Genomic DNA, 8,932 nt, shown 5'->3' with positions numbered 1-8,932 from the left:
AAAGAATATCCAGTCATCCAATACGCCGATGATACCATACTGGTGCTCCCAACATGCGCACAAGAAGCGGCTGTTATCAAGGATATTTTGACTGACTATGCTATGTCCATTGGCTTGAAAATAATTTTTCACAAATCTACTCTCATTCCAATTAATGCCAATAATGCTAAGACTAAAGAGATTGCTAATATCTTTGGATGCGTCGTTGGCAAGATGCCCTTCACATACTTAGGGCTCCCGCTTGGAACCACTCGACTAACTGTCGTTGATCTCATGCCTCTGGTTTGTTCCATGGAGAGAAGACTGACAGCTACTCTCAACATGATCACCTATGGTGGAAAGCTCTCCCTGCTCAACTCGGTGATCACTTCGCTCATTATCTTTGCACTATGCACGCTTCGACTGCCTACCAAAATCATTGAGCTCTTCGACAAAATTAGAAGGAAGTGCCTATGGACAAAGAAAACGGAGCAAGGGGACAAATGAAATTCCCTTGCATCTTGGGAAATGGTTTGTCGTCCCAAAGAAAGTGGTGGATTGGGAGTGATTGATATCAGGATCCAAGAGATGCACTCTTGCTAAAATACTTACATAAATTCTACAATAGATGGAACGTGCCTTGGGTTGAACTCGTATGGGATACATACTACGCGAATCAAATTCCGCATGCTGCAGACCCTTGTGGTTCATTCTGGTGGCGTGATGTTGCCAAACTAATGCCAATATATAGGGGTATCTCAATCGTTCATGTCAACAATGGGTCCAATGTGCTTTTCTGAAAAGATTTATGGATGGACACAACATTTGATGAGAAGTACCCGCGTGCACTATCCTACATAATCAATGAAGATATCTCTGTGAGGGATTTCTTGTCCATCATGTCATTGAATGAGGCGTTCCATCTGCCTCTCTCGACACAGGCCCATGCAGAGGTGCGCCAACTACAAGCAGACACGATGGAAAAGGCTCTATCCTATGAATCAGATATTTGGACCTATATTTGGGGCACGGAAAAATACACAGCTCAAAGATACTACACTATTTACTTCAGAGACGTGAGGGCTCATCAAGCGTTTGGTTGGCTCTAGAAATCAAAATCCAGCATGAAAATTAAATTTTTGGATGGCTGCTCCTTTCTGACCGATTGAACACGCGAAATTTGCTCAAGGGGAGACATTACAATATAGGAAATGACTATGATTGCATCCTATGTGGGGTGCACATTGAGGAAACACTGGAACACCTCTTTTTTGAGTGTCAATTCAGTACTGAATGTTGGTCCAGCCTTGGAATTACGTGGAATCAGGGACAACCTCGCCTGCAACAAGTTGTGTCTGCCAAGAATAACTGGAACATGCCTCTTTTCATGGAGCTATTCCTGACGGCCGCATGGAGTATCTGGAAGGAACGCAACAACAAACATTTCAGGGGGATGATGCCCTCAAAGACTTCATGGTTGGATAGGCTTAAGACTGATTTTTCTCTCCTTACCTATAGGGTTAAGGAAAAGCATAAAAATCTCATCCCACTCATCCTCTCCTCTATAGCTTAATTTCTCCCCCACCTCCCAAAGGGAGGGTGAATTGTAAAGTCATCATGTAAAAATCCTCATGTAAAGTGTTACCCCCTTTATATTAATACAAAAAACAGTAGGATGTTCTCCTACTGTTAAAGGTTCAAAAAAGTATATCAAAGAAATTGTTACAAATTAGAGAAAGATACCGGAAGATGAAATTTCCACCATGCTTGCTAATTATACTTTTAAGGGTGGAATACCAAAGAAACTTGGAGATCCAAGAGTACCCACTATACCATGCTCCATTAAAGAAACTATGTTAAAACTGCTTTATGTGATCTTGGAGTCGGTGTTAGGGTTATGCCTCCCTCTTTATATGGTAGACTTGATTTGAATAAGTTGACACCTACTGAAATATCTTTGCAAATGGTTGATAAATCAACTTCTATACCTGTCGGTATTTGTGAGGATGTGCCTGTTGTAGTTGCAAACGTTACTATTTTAACGGACATTCTTATTCTAGATATTCCAGAGGACAATAGTATGTCTATTATTCTTGGAAGACCCTTTTTGAATACTGCAGGGGCTGTTATTGATTGCGCTAAAGGCAATGTCACTTTTCATGTTAATGGTAATGAGCATACGGTACACTTTCCGAGGAAAGAACCTCAAGTTCATAGTATCAACTCTATTGGAAAAATTCCATCGATTATATTTCGAGGTTTTGAATTTCCTCTTCCTACTGTCAAGAAGAAATATGATATTCTTATTATTGGGGATGTGCATATCCCTGTTGAGGTAAAATAGTGTTATTTGAAATTTCTCTGGTTCCATGTTATTCGGAATGAGTTCGTTAACAAGACTTGATCAACCTTGTTAGTGGATCCCTTTTGATGAGCATGAGATGGATGAAATTAGAAGGCACAACTCTATGTACCCTCCTTTTACTTTCTGTTATTTATATTAAATAAAATAAAAATAAGTATTTTCTGTCTGTTATCTGAATTATCCGTGCAATATAAAAATACCTCGAAAATAAAATTTCTCCAAATGCCCTGAAATTTAAATATGATTTTTTTGGAATATTTAAGAATATTTGGCACTAAGAACACATCACGGGGGCATCCACCTGGCCACTAGGGTGGAGGGTGCGCCCTACCCCCTGGGCGCCCCCTGCCTCATGGGACCACGGTGGCCCTCCTCCACTTATTCCTACACCCACACACTCCTTCTTCCTCCCACAAACACGAATATCCAGCTCAAACCAGAGTCCAAGCTCATTTTGCTGCCATTTTCGATCTCCTTGCTCAAAGCACCTCTCACAAAACTGCTTGGGGAGATTGTTCCTTGGTATGTGACTCCTCCATTGGTCCAATTAGTTTTTGTTCTAGTGCTTTATTCATTGCAAATTTGTGTTGTCTAGGTGACCATGTTCTTGAGCTTGCATGCCAAATTTATATGGTCAAAAGTAGTTTTGATGCATGATATAGGCTCTAGGCACTTGTAGGAGTAGTTGCTATCAATTTTATTGAGTTTGCTTCACTTTTATTTTGAAGTTACTAAAAATTTCAGAAATTTTTCAAAGGAAGAAATATGCTTAGGAAAATGTACCAAGGTGGTTCTTCATGGAACCAAGGACCCAGGCTTGCAATGCGTGATGCTGATGAGGAACCACCAAGAGACGCTCCAGTGCGTCCTTGTGAATGGCCTTCGGAAAACTTTATGGATCGAGCAGGAATTAAGGAAGAATTTAACGCATATTTGCATAACGCAGATCTTGTGAGCTTCGAGGAAGAAAAGTGCCGCAAGTATCACTATCTCACTAGTTCCTTTGTGAGGAGGCAAAAGGAAGACATGTTATAACCAGAGAAGAGGCAGATGAGTACGAGAGGAGGGCGGAGGCCGCTCGTCACCACACTGCAGCTTAGGAGGCGATAGCCGCTGCATCTCAGTACGACCCCAACTATTACTATGGATATCACCAGGCCAACCGTGGCCATAGACCAACTTAGGACAAAAACCTAAGCTTGGGGGAGTACGTATTTCTCACCGACATTATATTCTTGTTCACACACTCATTGCTAGATGTCGGTGCTCATTCTTTTTCATTGTAATATCCATGCTAGTTTATTTTCCTTTTATGCTTTCTTCTTGTGTGTTTAATAAAACATAAGAAAAACCAAAAAAGGAAAACCCAAATTAGTTGTAGGTTTTAATTATTTTACTTTTCATGCTTGTAGTAGTAATTAAAAAGGGAAAACCCAAAAAGATTTCCTCTTCTTCTTTTGCTTGTTGGGAGCTTTCCCGTGTAAATAGTTTTATTTCTTTTCTTTTCTTTAGGGGTCGATAGGAGAAGACCATGATTAAATTGTTGAAGTGGCTCTTATATGCATTATTGTTGATCTGACAAAAGAGCCCATATTGCCTTGTCTTCTCCTATTTATTGAATGCTTGCAGATGCCAGCTTAGTCCAATGCACGTGCACTATTATTATTATTCACACTATTCGGTCGTGCAAGTGAAAGGCAATTATGACGATATATGATGGACTGACTGAGATGAGAAAAGCTAGTATGAACTCGACCTCTCTTGTTTTTGTAAATATGATTAGTTCATCGTTCCTGATTCAGCCTATTATGAATAAACATATTTACAATGACAACTAGATATCATAGTTTTGTGCCATGCTTGATTAGCTGGGAGCTTATAATGGTTTACCTTGCGTGCCAACATGCTATTAAAATGGTTGTGATGTGGTATGATAGGGTGGTATCCTCCTCTTAATGATTTAAGTGACTTGACTTGGCACATGTTCACGCATGTAGTTGAAACAAAATCAACATAGCCTTCACGATATTTATGTTCATGGTGGATTATATCCTACTCATGCTTGCATTCGGTGTTGATTAATTTTAATGCATGTTCATGACTGTTGTTGCTCTCTAGCTGGTTGCTTCCCAGTCTTTTGCTAGCCTTCACCTGTACTAAGCGGGAATACTGCTTGTGCATCCATTCCCATAAACACCAAAGTTATTCCATATGAGTCCACCATACCTACCTATATACGGTATCTACCTGCCATTCCATGTAAATTTGTATGTGCCAAACTCTAAACCTTCAAATAAATATCCTGTTTTGTATGCTCGAATAGCTCATGTATCAACTAGGGTTGTCCGTATATTCCATGTTAGGCGGGTTATTCTCAAGAGGAGTGGACTCCGCTCCTCACTCAAGAGAAAATGGCTGGTCACCGGGATGCCCAGTCCCATGCTTTATGCAAACTAAATCAAAATAATTGCAAACAAAACTCCCCCCGGGACTCTTGTTAGTTGGAGGCACTCGTTGTTTCGAGCAAGCCATGGATTGATGCTTGTTGATGGAGGGGGCGTATAAACTTTACCATTCTGTTTGGGAACCGCCTATATTGTGTGTAGCATGGAAGATATCGCCATCTCTTGGTTGTTATGCTGACAATGAAAGTATACCGCTCAAAATATTATTTGCCTCTATTTCAAAACTGAGCTCTAGCACCTCTACAAATCCCTGCTTCCCTCTGCGAAGGGCCTATCTATTTACTTTTACGCTGAGTCATCATCCTCTTATTAAAAAGCATCGGTTGGAGAGCACCGCTATCATTTGCATTCATTACTGTTAGTTTACATTGAGTATGACTTGACTGGATATCTTTTACCATGAATTACAATGTCTAGTCAGTCATTGATCTTTAAAGGTGCTCTGCATTTATGTTTTGCGGTCTCAGAAAGGGCTACCGAGATACCATCTTGTTATATCATATTATCATTGTTTTGAGAAAGTGTTGTCATCCGAGATTTATTATTATTGCTCGCTAGTTGATTATGCCATCGATATGAGTAAACATGAGACCTATGCATTATTGTGAATATGGTTAGCTCATAATCTTTGTTGAAAGCTTGAATGCTAGCTTTACATATTTACAACAACAAGAGCAAACAGAGTTTGTAAAAGTTTTTCTTTATCACTTTCAGTTTATCAACTGAATTGCTTGAGGACAAGCAAAAGTTTAAGCTTGGGGGAGTTGATACATCTCCGTCATATCTACTGTTCCAAACACTTTTGCCCTTGTTTTGGACTCTAACTTGCATGATTTGAATGGAACTAACCCGGACTGACGCTGTTTTCAGCAGAATTGCCATGGTGTTATTTATGTGCAGAAACAGAAGTTCTTGGAATGACCTGAAACTTCACGGAACATATTTTCGGAAATAATAAAAAAATCCATGCAAAAGATGAAGACCAGGGGGCCCACACCCAAGCCACGAGGGTGGGGGGCGCGCCCCCCTACCTCGTGGCCCCCCTGAAGCTCCTCCGACCTCGACTCTAACTCTATATATTTGCTTTCAGGGAGAAAAAAAATAAAGAAGAAGGATTCATCGCGTTTTATGATACGGAGCTGCCGCCAAGCCCTAAGACCTCTCGGGAGGGCTGATCTGGAGTCCGTTCGGGGCTCGGGAGAGGGGAATCCGTCGCCATCGTCATCATCAACCATCCTCCATCACCAATTTCATGATGCTCACCGCCGTGCATGAGTAATTCCATCGTAGGCTTGCTGGACGGTGATGGGTTGGATGAGATTTATCATGTAATCGAGTTAGTTTTGCTAGGGTTTGATCCCTAGTATCCACTATGTTCTGAGATTGATGTTGCTATGACTTCGCTATGCTTAATGCTTGTCACTAGGGCCCGAGTGCCATGATTTCAGATCTGAACCTATTATGTTTTCATCAATATATGAGAGTTCTTGATCCTATCTTGCAAGTCTATAGTCACCTATTATGTGTTATGATCCATTAACCCCGAAGTGACAAGAATCGGGATACTTACCGGTGATGACCATAGTTTGAGGAGTTCATGTATTCACTATGTGTTAATGCTTTGGTCCAGTACTCTATTAAAAGGAGGCCTTAATATCCCTTAGTTTCCGCTAGGACCCCGCTGCCACGGGAGGGTAGGACAAAAGATGCCATGCAAGTTCTTTTCCATAAGCACGCATGACTATATTCGGAATACATGCATACATTACATTGATGAATTGGAGCTAGTTCTATGTCACCCTAGGTTATGACTGTTACATGATGAACCGCATCCGGCATAATTCTCCATCACTGATCCATTGCCTACGAGCTTTCCATATATTGTTCTTCGCTTTTTTACTTTTCCGTTGCTATTGCTATCTTCACTACAAAATACCAAAAACATTACTTTTGCTATCATTGCCTTTTGCTACCGTTACCACTACTATCATATTACTTTTCTACTAAATACTTTGCTGTAGATATTAAGTTTCCAGGTGTGGTTGAATTGACAACTCGGCTGCTAATACTTGAGAATATTCTTTGGCTCCCCTTGTGTCGAATCAATAAATTTGGGTTGAATACTCTACCCTCAAAAACTGTTGCGATCCCCTATACTTGTGGGTTATCAGTCACCTCTTCGGAGAAGAACCACTTGGATTCAAGACCCTTAATGGGAAGACCTCAAGACCTCCTCACGGAGAAGAACCGGTTACTCTTTGTATCTTCCCTTGTTGGATTTGGACCATGTGATCTCTATGTGTACTCGGATCTAGCATATGTGTGACCTAATCTTGTTGGTTTGAGTGTTTCTCTTGAGTTTCCCTTCGTGATTTCCCCTTGTGTTCTTCGTGTTCATCGTGAGATCCGCTCCTTTCGTGAAAGATCGGCCGTATAGGGTTCCACACTACATCATCTTTGATGCGGGGCATCCTATGGACATCACCATGTCAAGAGTCCATTCGGCAAGTGACACGTCCTACATCTACTTCACATACACAAAGGTGAATCATCTCCTTTACACGTGCTCACTTGACGCGTTCGAGGATGGTATACTACTTGACACTCCACTCGTGTGCATGCACATGTATTATCAGAACACTACAGACGACGAGGATGAGTGTAAGTGCCAAGGAACAACTACACCATCTGCGAGGGAAGCCTGGAAGCGAAGACGGGGCTGCTGAAGCTACAACGGTCGGACATCCGGGCCAGAGGCGGGACATCCGGTGCCTGTGTAGCCTCCCAATAGCTGCACCAATAGTCGGCCGAACAAGCTTCAGTAGCTGGACATCCAGCGCCCCCCAACAGCCCGGACACCTGGCATCTTCACCCGAAATCCGGCACCGATGTATCCAGAGAGCAACTGAACCTCCACATCAGCCCGGACATCCGGCTCGTCCTGAAGCCCCGGACATCCGGACCCCAGCCCGGACGTTTGGCACCTCCGCGTGCGTAACCGGGCCAAAGGCCCATGTATCCCCTACTCACTTGCCCCTTCGTGGCCCTAGACTATATATACTCCTCCACCTCCTTGTAGTTAGGGCTAGCAAAGGATTAGCTCATATAGAGATAGAGCTTTGCTCATCCATACAGATCTACTCCACGAGAGAGACCGCGGCCACGACGGAGAAGATCCACCTTGGATTCAAGACCCCTCACGGGAAGATCTCCTCGTGGATTCAAGACCTCCTCACGGAGATGAACTAGTTACACTATGTATCGTCCTTTTGTTGAATTTGGATCATGTATCTCTTCGTGTTTCGAGGATCTAGCAGATGTGCGATCGCTTCTTGTCTATTTGAGTGTTTCGTCTCGTTTCCCCTGGTGATTTCCATCGCATTTCCTCTCGTGTTCTTTGTGTTCTTTGAAGGATCCCCTCCAATCATGAAAGATCAGGCATATGGGGTTCTACCCTACATCATCTTGGTATCATGAGCCACGTTGATCATGATTTCGGAGCCTCCCCTCTTTGTTTTCTAGCCTATTTTTGTTAATTTTGTACTAAATTCGAAAATCCCCACCAAAAAATAGCCCCCAATTTTTTTTGTTATTTGTTGGTGTGATGAAGTTTTGTTGATTTTGATCCATGGATTTGTTGTGTCTTGAGTAGATCTATATTTCCCCCAAGTTTCCCCAGTTTCCATCCACGAAATCTCTCCAATTTTGCCCCCAAAATCATCGATTTCCGCCCCCAATTCAAAAATTTCCGGCCCAAATGAGATCTAGAATCGTCAAGCCGGACATCCGGGCCCCAAGCCGGACATCCGGCTCCTGGAGCACAAAATCCGCACGGTTCTGGACATACACCCCCGGATATCCGGCCCCCACCCCCGGATTTCCGACCCCTGGGAATTCAGCCTCCCGTTTCACTGTTTTGACCATAACTTTCACATCCGAAATCCGATTTTCGCGTTCTTTAGCTCGTTGAGTAGCTTTTGACATCCTCCATCCCTCTAGATAGGTTCCATCACCATTTGACTCCATCAAAGTTTTGACACTTTGGCATCTTTCCCTAGGGCTTCCACGATATCAATCGCATAACCACCACCGACTTCCGCAACCTAACCCATTTTGTTCCTTA

The sequence above is a fragment of the Triticum dicoccoides genome, chromosome 7A (assembly GCF_002162155.2).
Source record: "Triticum dicoccoides isolate Atlit2015 ecotype Zavitan chromosome 7A, WEW_v2.0, whole genome shotgun sequence".
Classification (NCBI taxonomy): Eukaryota; Viridiplantae; Streptophyta; class Magnoliopsida; order Poales; family Poaceae; genus Triticum; species Triticum dicoccoides.
Note: the sequence above shows the minus strand (reverse complement) of the source record.